Raw genomic sequence first — 10,546 nt, 5'->3', positions numbered from 1 at the left:
GCCCCCCGCCCGCCCAGGGCCCCTGCTGGCCGCTCTCTTTGCACAAGGAGGTGGCTCCCGGCCCCGCCCTGCGCGCACGTGACCCCGGGGAGGCGGAGGGAACCTGCTGACTTGACACGAGCCGCTCTGCGGCTCCCCTTGGCGCGGAATAGCGAGAGCAGCCGTGACCTCCGACCCCGCCCGCCGGCAGCCAATAAGAGCGCAGGTCGTCTCCAAACCCAAAATTTCCACGTCGGCAAAAGTCAAGATGGAAGGGAGCGGAGCGCAGCGCCTTGGGGGCCCGCCGGCGGCCGAGGGCTAGACTGAGGAGCCCCGGGCGGGAGCACCAGGGTCCCCGGGAGGACGTCCCGGCCGCGCAGGCCCGAGGCGACCCCCCCGCCGCATCCCCGGAGCTCGGGACCCCGCTATGCCCGCCGCGCGTGCACCCCGGTGGGGTTGGCAGCCGGTGCGCGGGGCCTGGGTTGGGGAGGCTGGGACCGAGCTCTGCAGACCTGTTGCACCCGCGCAACAGCTGTTCCGGTGCGGGGCGTGCGGGGTGGTCGGAGCTGGCGCTCTCAGGACCTGGGCCTGGGTCAGGGGTGGCTTGCAGACCGGGCGGCGGGAGGGGAGCCTGGGGAGTGGGTGGGTGGCACGGAGGAGCAGGACTGCGGAGATGCGAGTTCCGAGATGCGAGTTCCGAGATGCGAGTTCCGGGGCTGGGCGCGGGCGGCTGGAAGAGCGGGAGTAGAGTGGTGGGAATGGCTGGGGGAAGGGGAGGCGGCCGGGAGCCTGGCTTTCCAGGGCCGTCCCATCTGCCGGGCCTTGCCTGTGTGTGTCCCTTTAACTCCCAGCTTTAGGAATTCGTCCTGGTGCAGTCCCCCACCCCCACCAACTTTCCAGTTGGAAAGGTAAAAAGTTATCAAACTTAGATGGAGTGAGTTAGCTGCTTGCAAAAGTTTGGTAACAGGCCGGAGGAGGTGGGGGCTGGACCGGGAATGGATTCTAGTGTGGGGGTGGGTAGGCAGGAGGGCAGGGTGTGTGATTCCAGCAGCCTGTTTGCTGTGACATCGCGACCAGAATTTGTCGTGCCGGGCTGTTGGAACACCATTTCTGTTGGGCTTTTATTCCTGCTGACTGTGGCAGTAAGTTTCCATAATTAATGATCCGTTCCATTATCGGTCGCATCCTGAGCAAAATTGCTTCTAACGAGTTCTTCTTCTTTGCCTTAGCTGGGGTTAGGAGAGCGGGGAACACACCTGAAGGAGGAAACTTCTAGAGACGACAGCTGGTTTGGTCTTTTGAGGCAAAGTTCTGAGACACTTCGACTCTGAGTATGATAGAAGTCAGTGCACTACAGAACTTTGTCTCTAGAGGCTGTGGTCACCGCCTCCCCGCGAGGGCCCTGGACACCAGGCTGGTGGCCCTGGTGGCCACGTCGTTGCTTCTTTCCTCTGGGGGAGGGGCAGGCCAGAGGGGGCACAAGTGTCTTGTGGAGGAAGAACTTGACCAAGTCCTTTGAAGTCAGTGGGTTAACCTTGTAAAGGGAATAACACCCTCTTCCCTGTTTTCTTTATCTTACCCTGATGGATTTAAGATTGCAGGTTTTTTAAAAAAGAAAAATCAAGCTGTGGTGTCTTCAAGGTTATTTTTAAAAAGCTAAAGAAGACGGACTTCACTTATTGAGCGAGGAGAGGAGAGAGCCAGAAGTTTATTGATGGGTAGTGTTGGTGTGTTTAATCTGTACCCTAAAAGAAGGAAATGCATTTGTGCCAAAGCCACGGATAATGCTTCTTTGCTGAAGTGTCCAGTAGATAAATGAAAGCCTGCTAGAACTGAGTTTGGGGATTTAGTTTCAATTCTGAGTCTGATTTAGGTCCAGTTCACTTTTATTTTTTTAAGAGAGCTTTGTTAATGGAAAGGAAGTACCTCTTTTAAGAAGGCGTTTTGACAATCATTTATGTGTGTGGAGTTTATAGTTTGGGGCCGTGAGATAAGTTTACACAGAGAAACTACTCTCCTGGACCATAATGGAATGTGGGTTAGAGTTGGTAAGTTGCAGTCAGTATAGGCTGTTCTGTGCTGGTGGTGGTGACTGGCACTGAACCATAGATTGTTCCATGGTCATTGCCCTGTTTCTTTTTTATGAGCATTTGGCTGGAGAGTCAAAGAATTACAGAACCCCTGTTAACAAAGGCACTTATCTGATGCTTGCATGGTGGGTGGTACTAGGCTCTGACACCTGGTGATGATCAGAACTGAAGGGGCTTCCTGTGCTGCTCATAGGCAGGTAAGTGCTGGAAGGACCTGGTGCAGTTTATGGAAGTCTCAAAAGCCTTGGGGTCCGGAGCTCTTGATTTCAAACCCTCAAACCCACCACCCTTTCTTGTATGTTCTAGCTGGTTCATAGTTGAGAGGGCTGACAGTGGAGGAAGGGGCAATGGAAAAAGTATTTGAGAAGCTGATGGAAAGACTTTTCAGTTGTTTTTCACAGGATGGCCAGGAGCCAGGATGCATTTATGTGGCTGTTACCAGTTCTCCTATCTTCCCAGCAGTGACTGCTTTGCTTCATTTCTTCAATTCTTTACCCAAAAGGTAGCTGAATTAAATTTGTGCAGTTAAATAAAGTGATTCAAACTCAGGTTCTTTTTGTTTTCATTTGAAGTATAAGATGTGCTTCCAGGCAAAGAGGATTCTTCTTTCCTGATTTTTGTGAATGAATGTGTCCACAAGATATTGTAAAAATACTGAACCCCTACAAAACTTAAACCAACTTTAAAAGAGAATGCACATGGCCCCTTGTGGGGATTGGGTGAAGTGGTTGGCTGGGAGAGTGATCATCCATGCAAAGGATTAGCTCAGGATTTCAAGTAAGAATACGATTTGGAGTCATCTGAATTGACTTTCTGTTAAAATGATTTGGTCAGAAGTCTTTGCTTGTCTCTTTCCTGTGGTCACTCGTGAGTTAAGGACCAGCCAGACAGGAAGGCTGTGGTTTACTTTGGTGCTGTGGTGCCAGGAGTAGGATCTAGGGAAATCAGTCTGGAGGTACTTACTGTTAGGCTGGCACTGTCTCACAGACCTTGGTCATTGAACAAGCAGAATGCTGTCACTGACTGAGCATCAGGGGTATTCTAGATGGTAGGGGTGCAGAATCCACTCAAATCCTGTTCTGGAGTTCGTTCTCTTGCGAAAGGTAGACAGTGTAAATACGAGTAGTCAGAAGAGTGGTAAGCATGACAGGGAAGTGACTACAGGCAGTCCTGGGAAGGCTGTGTATTGCTTTAGCCCAGATTGCTGGACCAAAAGGTGCTACTAGCAGAAGCCTATGCATGTCTCAGGGCCTCCTTCATTTCAAGTAAGTGAACTGCATGAAGGGGGCGGCTGAATTGTACGTCACTAAATATCAGTAACCTCAATTTCTTTAAAAGTGTTCTCATTTTTAAATGGAAAGGTTGGGGAATGTGGGAATGGTAGTAGAAGATCTTTGATGAAGAGGCAGGAATTGAGGCACTCTCACTGGGCCACTGAGTCTTGATTGATATGTAATGTATGGTCAAATCTAGCAGCAAAATTCTAGGATTTTAGGTGCCCATGAATTTCCAGGTGTCTATTCTAAACTTCCCAAGTATACTCAGATATTTTTTAAAGGTTTTTAAAATTTTGTGTGTGATGTGTGTTGGTGCCTGTGGAGGCCAAAGGTGTTGGATGTCTTGGAGCTGGAGTTATAGGCAGTTGTGAGCTGCTCAACATGGGTGCTAGGGGCCAAACTTGGGTCCTCTGCAAGGGAAGTGTACGCTTTTAACCACTGAGCCATCTCTCTGTCCCCTCAGATGTTCTTTAAATCACTGGGAGTGGGATGGGCAGTTTGAGGAGTGATGCTGAGTCCACATGTGATGTTCAGGAAGTACTTATTTGCTTAGCTCCTCTCATTATGTGACTTACGTTCTTAGTCATGCCGACAGCACATGTAGTGCATATGGGAGCTTTCTTAGGATGATCACTGCAGGCACAGGTTGAAGTCTTAAAATGCAAAAGCTGTGGGAGGAAAAGAAAAAGGCAGAGCTCTCTTCACACTGCTGTAGGTGACAGGTGAAGACTGAAGCCCACATGGTAGCCTTGGAGGGGTCTGATGGTGTCTCCTCAAATTGCTCCTGGCAATACTGGATTCTCATGATTATGACCCACAAGTTCATTAACTGGATGCCAGAAGAGCTAACAGAAGCTTTCCCCAAAGGAGAAAGTCGCTGTCAAGATGGCTTCTTCACCCTGCTACTTAGTAATGCTCTTGCTGGTTTACAGGAAAAATATAAAAATAATGTAGTTCTATGCAGCATTTAATTTGTGCGAAGCACAGTCTTGATTTGTGGTAAGTACCCCCGTTGGAAGCTTTCACTTCTTCAGTCATTCTAGGAGCTCATTCCCATTTTACAGACAAGGAAACAAGTATAATGAGGTTAAATAACTTGCCTCAGGCACACAGCTAGTCTGGGAAGCCAGGGACAAACCATGCAGTCTGGATCGGAGTCTGCCCAGTGTAGCCATTCTGTCGTGTCCACAGCAAACTGGTGCTGTAAAGTCTGGGAGTGTAGATTCAAAGTGAACAACAGCACTGAGCATATCAGGGTTTAGCTCAATGGGAATTTTAGATGGTATGGGAAGTTGTTTCCAGTGTGGTGGTAGCACTACACTGAGGATTGTTTTATCATTTGGGATGTACCAACCACATTGCCACCAGGCAGAGTTGAAGGCTGAGAAAAAGAATAGCAGTCTCCTCAAAGACTCCTGGTTAATATAACATGAGTAAAACAATAGAAATGGACAATAACTAACTTCTTTGATGCATGCATTCATTTAATAGCCTTTGGACTCACCCTTGGATTTCAGTCATTTTGGTGGGGTTACACACTGCTGCTGAATCAACTTAGTATGTCCAGGAAGGCTCCCCAAAGGAGAGGAGAATGGCAGTGAATACTCAAGGATGTTTAGGAGATACTTGGAGCAAGAGAGAGAAGGACATTCTAGTTAAGGGAACAGCAAGTGCAGACTATGCACCAGTACGATGTGTTTAGGAACTAGCAAGCCCTACATGTGGTAGGCATGAAGGGCATGTGTCCTGGGTGAGCAACAGGAAATAAAACTCAAGAGATTGGCAGGGGGAAACCATGCGGGGGGCCTTGTGTGTACATTTGAAAGTGTGAACTCTTCCTGAAAGCCACAGCAAGCAATGAAAGATCTTAAATGCAGAAACAGCCCCTCAGCCCAGGGTTTGTAGAAAACATTCTGTCAGCAGAGAGGGGAAAGCTGTTTGGAAGTAGAATTGAAGGTTGAGAAAAATAGCAGTCTTCTCAAAGACTGTCCTGGTTAATACAACATGAGAAAAACAATAGAGATGGGAGACAACTAACTGCATTAATGCATACATTCAGGCTGCTACTGCACCTGCTGTGTTTCTTTAACTGCTTCCTGGCTGAGGTGGGCACAGGAAGGGTGTGGGTGGGCTTGGGATGACAGTAAGACCCCTAGCATGGGGTAACATGTAAGAACACCGATAGCAGCCTGCTTGTAAGGTCCTTATGTATTCCTGGCAGTAACTAACCCAGGAAAAAAAAAAAAAAAGGCATTCAACTGCAGTGTGTATAATATTTCCAAACATTAAAACTGCTTGACTGTAATCTCAGGTTAATTCTGGAAATATAATATTAGGGATATTTCTTTAACCCTTAATGGAATATTGGAAATTTTATTTTGTTCATGAAGCCTAAGGACTGACCCCCTGCTAGAACATAATCAGGATGTGGGTGGGCTCACAGGGCAGGTTAAGGCTGAAATCAAGGAGGAAGAGTGGGCAGTTGTTATCACTCAGCCCTCCAGGGAAGAGAGGAGGTCCTGGGAGGGAGGAGGCTGGAGGAGATGGCTGGCTTGCCTCAGTGGGAGTGATATAGCCTTTGGAGGGGAATAAAGCCACTGGCAACCCAGTTGGGCCGGGAGGGAGCCAGGGACGTGCATACCCTGTGCCTCTCTCCTGACATTCAGTCTCCAGCCTTTGCTTCCCACTGACTGAGCACAGCTGGAAGCTAGGGGCAGCAGTTTAGCTGGGGCAGCCATGGTGGTCAGAGGTCAGGGTCAGTGTGGACAGTGAGCTGGAGGGCCAAATGGGGAATTGCCAGGCAGATTTTTTTTGTGGTGTTCTGTCACACCTGTGAAACACAAAGAATTGTAAAAGGAATCAGTTGTTTGAAGTATCACTAAAAGCACAGTTCTCCATGTCTGTTTTTGTTTTCCCCACACAGTGTCATTTTCTGTGCCATCAGGGCCATAAAGTCCAGGTGCAGTGTTCTTAAGAGATGGTCTGCTCTTAAAAATTCAAAAACAAAATGTACATCGATAAAAAGGAGAGAGAGATGGTCCACTCTTGCCTCTGCATCCAAGCCACTGACAGCTCCACAAATCTTGATGCTGGTTCTTTTTCTGCTTTTAATTGTAGAGAAATATACATATGCACAACATAAAATATAACGTTTTTGTCTTTTTCCTTGGAAGAATTCAGCAACTTCAGGTACTTTCATGGTGTTGGCAGTGCAACCATCCCATCTCCAAAACTTGTAAGCAATCATGTCAACTGAAGCTCTACTTGCCTTGAACAGTAACACCCAAGGACAGTGAAAGGGGCCAATGTGAGGATCAGATTGAATCTCTGTAAGGCCCAGAAAGGGCAGTGACATCATGCCACTGGGTGACATCGCCTATAAGACACTATTGATTTTAAGAGACACCAAATTTCAGAAATTTTCCCAGTGTGGGGAAAATATGATTAGAATCAGTTGAATATAATGAATCATTTTAAAGCAACACTCAAAACCAGTGGTCCAGAAACCCATGAGTGGGTTTCAGATTAGCTTAAAACTTACAGTCTTCATTTCTTCAGGAGACCAGACAGAACCTAAGGCGACTGGAATCCTTAGGCTGAAAGTGCCTGAGTTTAAGTACTATTGCCCTCTTACCGCAGTGTGTCCTAAAACATTCTCGTTTGCTTTCTGCAATGTGATATGAAGAAGGCTAGCAAGCACAGCTCTGGCAGAGCTCCATCTTTAGTTTGATTGGGCTTCTGTGCTTATGTTTAATTCAGTATCATTCATGTGCATCGGTAGGCAGAGGACTGATGGAGAGCTGCATCAAAATGCCTTAACTTACATAGCAAGAAAGCTGCCATTCTATGCACCCAAGCCTTTGAAATCCCTCTGCATTGAGCTAGAATAAAAATCTGTGCTTTCCCATTGATTCAACAATTCCACTTGAATTGGTTAGGAGAGTCTTGGCTCTAACTACTATAAACCTAATTTACCTCAACTAACTGAAATGAAAGACAACTTAGAAGAAGCCTGGAGGTAGCGGGCTCTGGGATTGGTTAAGTCAGTAGCTCAGCAGTGCATTATGGTCTTGAGTTCTTTGCTACCAAACCCTGCAACTTCCCATCAACCACGTTCTGTTATTTCCCATGAGGCAGAATTGCATTCAATGCCCAGGCATTAACCAGCCCATCACTGTCAATGGGATGAGATCATCTGACTCACCTAGACCAATCAAGACTTGATTCTTAGGTTTGAGGCATTTGGGTGAACAAGGACTAGGTTAATTCTGTTATTAATAGCACAGAAGAAGTGGAGAGACATCTGTTGGGAGGTGAACTCCAGTGTCTGCTGAGACACTCCTGGGGAGAAATCTTACAAAACTGTGACTCTGCAGTGATTGCTACTCTGCCATGTTATCTTTAAAGGCCAAAGATTTAGAATGTCCATTAATGGAGGAAGAGTTAAACTATGACATAGCCATGAATTGCAAAAGTGACATAGATATACTATCAACATGGAGGGTAAGGTGTATAGTTCCAGTAAAGAAACATTATAGAATAATAAATCCTTTTGGTCTCTCTGTGCAGTCAGATACATGTGTACTTAAACTAGACATAGAATTTGAGAGTTACTGCATGAGGGGATTAAGATGGGGGTGGTATAGGGGACAAATTTTAGTTTAAGGGTTATATACTTTCTATTGATCTTTAAGAAATAATGTATTACTTTTGGGGACTGGAGAAATGGCTCAGCAGTTAAGACTACTTCCTGCTATTTGAGAGGATATGTGTTTGGTTCCCAGCACCCACATGGCAGATCATTACCACCTGTAACTCCAGCTTCAAGGGATCTGACAAATTCCTCAGTGGGCACCTGCATACTCATGGCACAGACACACAATTTAAAAACTAAATCTTTAATAAAATACTTTAAAAATAGAAACTTTCTTAGAAAGTAAGTTTGCCACATGGGTAGATGTCAGTTAGAAAATAACGTGTGACATGATGCTAGCGGTAATGTGATGAACCTCTTTCCCACATTGTATGTTATTCCAAGCTTTATTGGCTCTCATGGGCCACTCATCTTTATAGTTAACAGTGTGGTCTCTTGAGCTGGCTCTCCAAAATGATAGCAACCAACTGTATGTGACTATTTAAGTTCATTAACAATTAAATTTAAAATTCAGTTCTTTTTAGCCATATTTTAGTATTCAACAAAACCAGGTACTGTGGCACATACCTGTAATCCCAACTTCATGGAACAGAGAGACAGGAGGACCACTTGAGCATAGGAGTTTGAAGTCAGCCTGGGTGACAGAAAGATCTTGTCTCAAAGAATGAATGAATGAATGAATGAATGAATGAATGAACGAATGAGGTGCTCAACAACCACACATAGGTGGAGGCTACCTTATTGGTAGAAATGCCCACCGAACAGCCTGCTGCAGGTTACTGTCTTGTATTCAGGCACAGGCTTGATCTTTTTGTAGCTATGTGGTTTTGTGCAGATATTTCACCTCTGTGACCTTATCTTTCTAGGCACTGAAGCAGTTGTAATGACAGTATATGCTCATAGAATTGTTCAACAGATTAAACTTCTTGCTTAGTGCCTTGTACTTGGTAAATTGTTGATAAAGTTACTTGTGTTACATTGCGACCAGGAACTGCTGTAGTCTGGATACAGTTTCTCCCTCCAAGGATCACGCCCTGGAGGCCTTGTCTCCAATGGTAATGGCATTGAGAGGTGTTGAGAGGTGGCAGGACATTTAAGAGGTAGAGCTAGGGGCTGGAGAGATGACTCAGTGGTTAAGAGCACTGGCTGCTCTTGCAGAGGGCCTGGGTTAGAAACCCAGCACCCACATAGAAGCTAACAACTGTCTGTAACTCCAGTTCCAGGGGATCCAACGCCCTCTTCTGTCTTCCTTAGGCATTATATGATATAGGTGCACTTACATACATGTAGGCAATATACTCATAGACATAAAAACATGCTTTTTAGAAAGAGGTGGGGCTAGTGGAAGGTGATTTTAGCTCACAAGGCACTACCCTCATGAATGGGTTAATGTCTTTCTCCAGAATGGAGCCCATCTATAGGAAGGGAGGGAGTCCCTCTAGCAAGAGTGGGCTGTTAGAAAGCACATTAGTTTTCCCCTCTTGCATGCAATCTCTTCTGACACAAGCCTACTTCCTTTTCACTTCTCTGCCAAGCTGTCATGCAGCACAAAGCCCTCACCAGAAGGTGAACAGGTGCTGGTGCCATGTTCTTGAACTTTCCCACTTCTATAACTCTAAGCCCAAACAAACTTCATTTATCCATAACTTACCCAGTCATTAGTATTTTGTTATGGCAATGGAAAAATGCGCTAATTTGGTAACTTTTCCACTGATACTGATTTAGCCCTTGCTAAATACAGAGTGTTGACCTTAAACCGTCTTTTTCTGGTTAAAACTGAGGAAGGACAAGTGAAGTAAAGCTTCCCTGTCACATGAGAAGAGACAAAACAGGGAGTCAGAGCCAGTTCTGCTTCCAGGGCTTATGTCCCTTGGTGTTTAATTTGTAAATGACCTTTTATTCTTGGGGAGGAGATGAGTAATTAATTCTTCCCCTGGCAGCCTTGCCCCTTTGAACAGAGCTGACTGGTTAAAAAAAATAATGAAGATTTCAGTCCTATTTTCCCTCCCTCCCTCCCTCCCTCCCTCCAACCCTCCCTCCAACCCTCCCTCCCTCCTTCTTTCCCTCCCTCCCTTTACTTCCCTCCCTTTGATGGCCAAGGGGCTAGAGAGAAGAGGACAATGAAATTTGCTGACAGCCATGTGCCCAGTTTTCTGTGGTGCGTGAATCCTCCGAGTTTATTCTTGTGGTTTTCTCAGAGTTGAACAGTCCTTTCAAAAGAAACCACTTGTACCAAATTAAGGAAGGGGAGCTCTTGCCAGAGGACAGAACAGGAAGAGGTGATTATCTTGAAAAGCTTCTCATCAAAGTTAAAAGTCACCCGCTGGAAGATTTGGTTGCATGGGGCCCTGTACCTGGGTGCAGGTGGGAAAGTGTGAGAAACCTGGAGATACTGTGTGTGCATGTGTGGTATGTGTGTGTGGTGTATGTGTATGTGTATGGGCATGTGTGTGGTGTATGTGTATGTACATGTGTGTGTGTAGTGTGTGTATGTGTGGTATGTGTGTAGTGTGTGTGTGCATGGTATGTGTGTGGTGTGTGTGTGG

This window comes from Nannospalax galili, unplaced genomic scaffold (assembly GCF_000622305.1).
Source record: "Nannospalax galili isolate Female #2095 unplaced genomic scaffold, S.galili_v1.0 scaffold158, whole genome shotgun sequence".
NCBI lineage: Eukaryota > Metazoa > Chordata > Mammalia > Rodentia > Spalacidae > Nannospalax > Nannospalax galili.
This window is presented reverse-complemented; position numbering follows the sequence as displayed.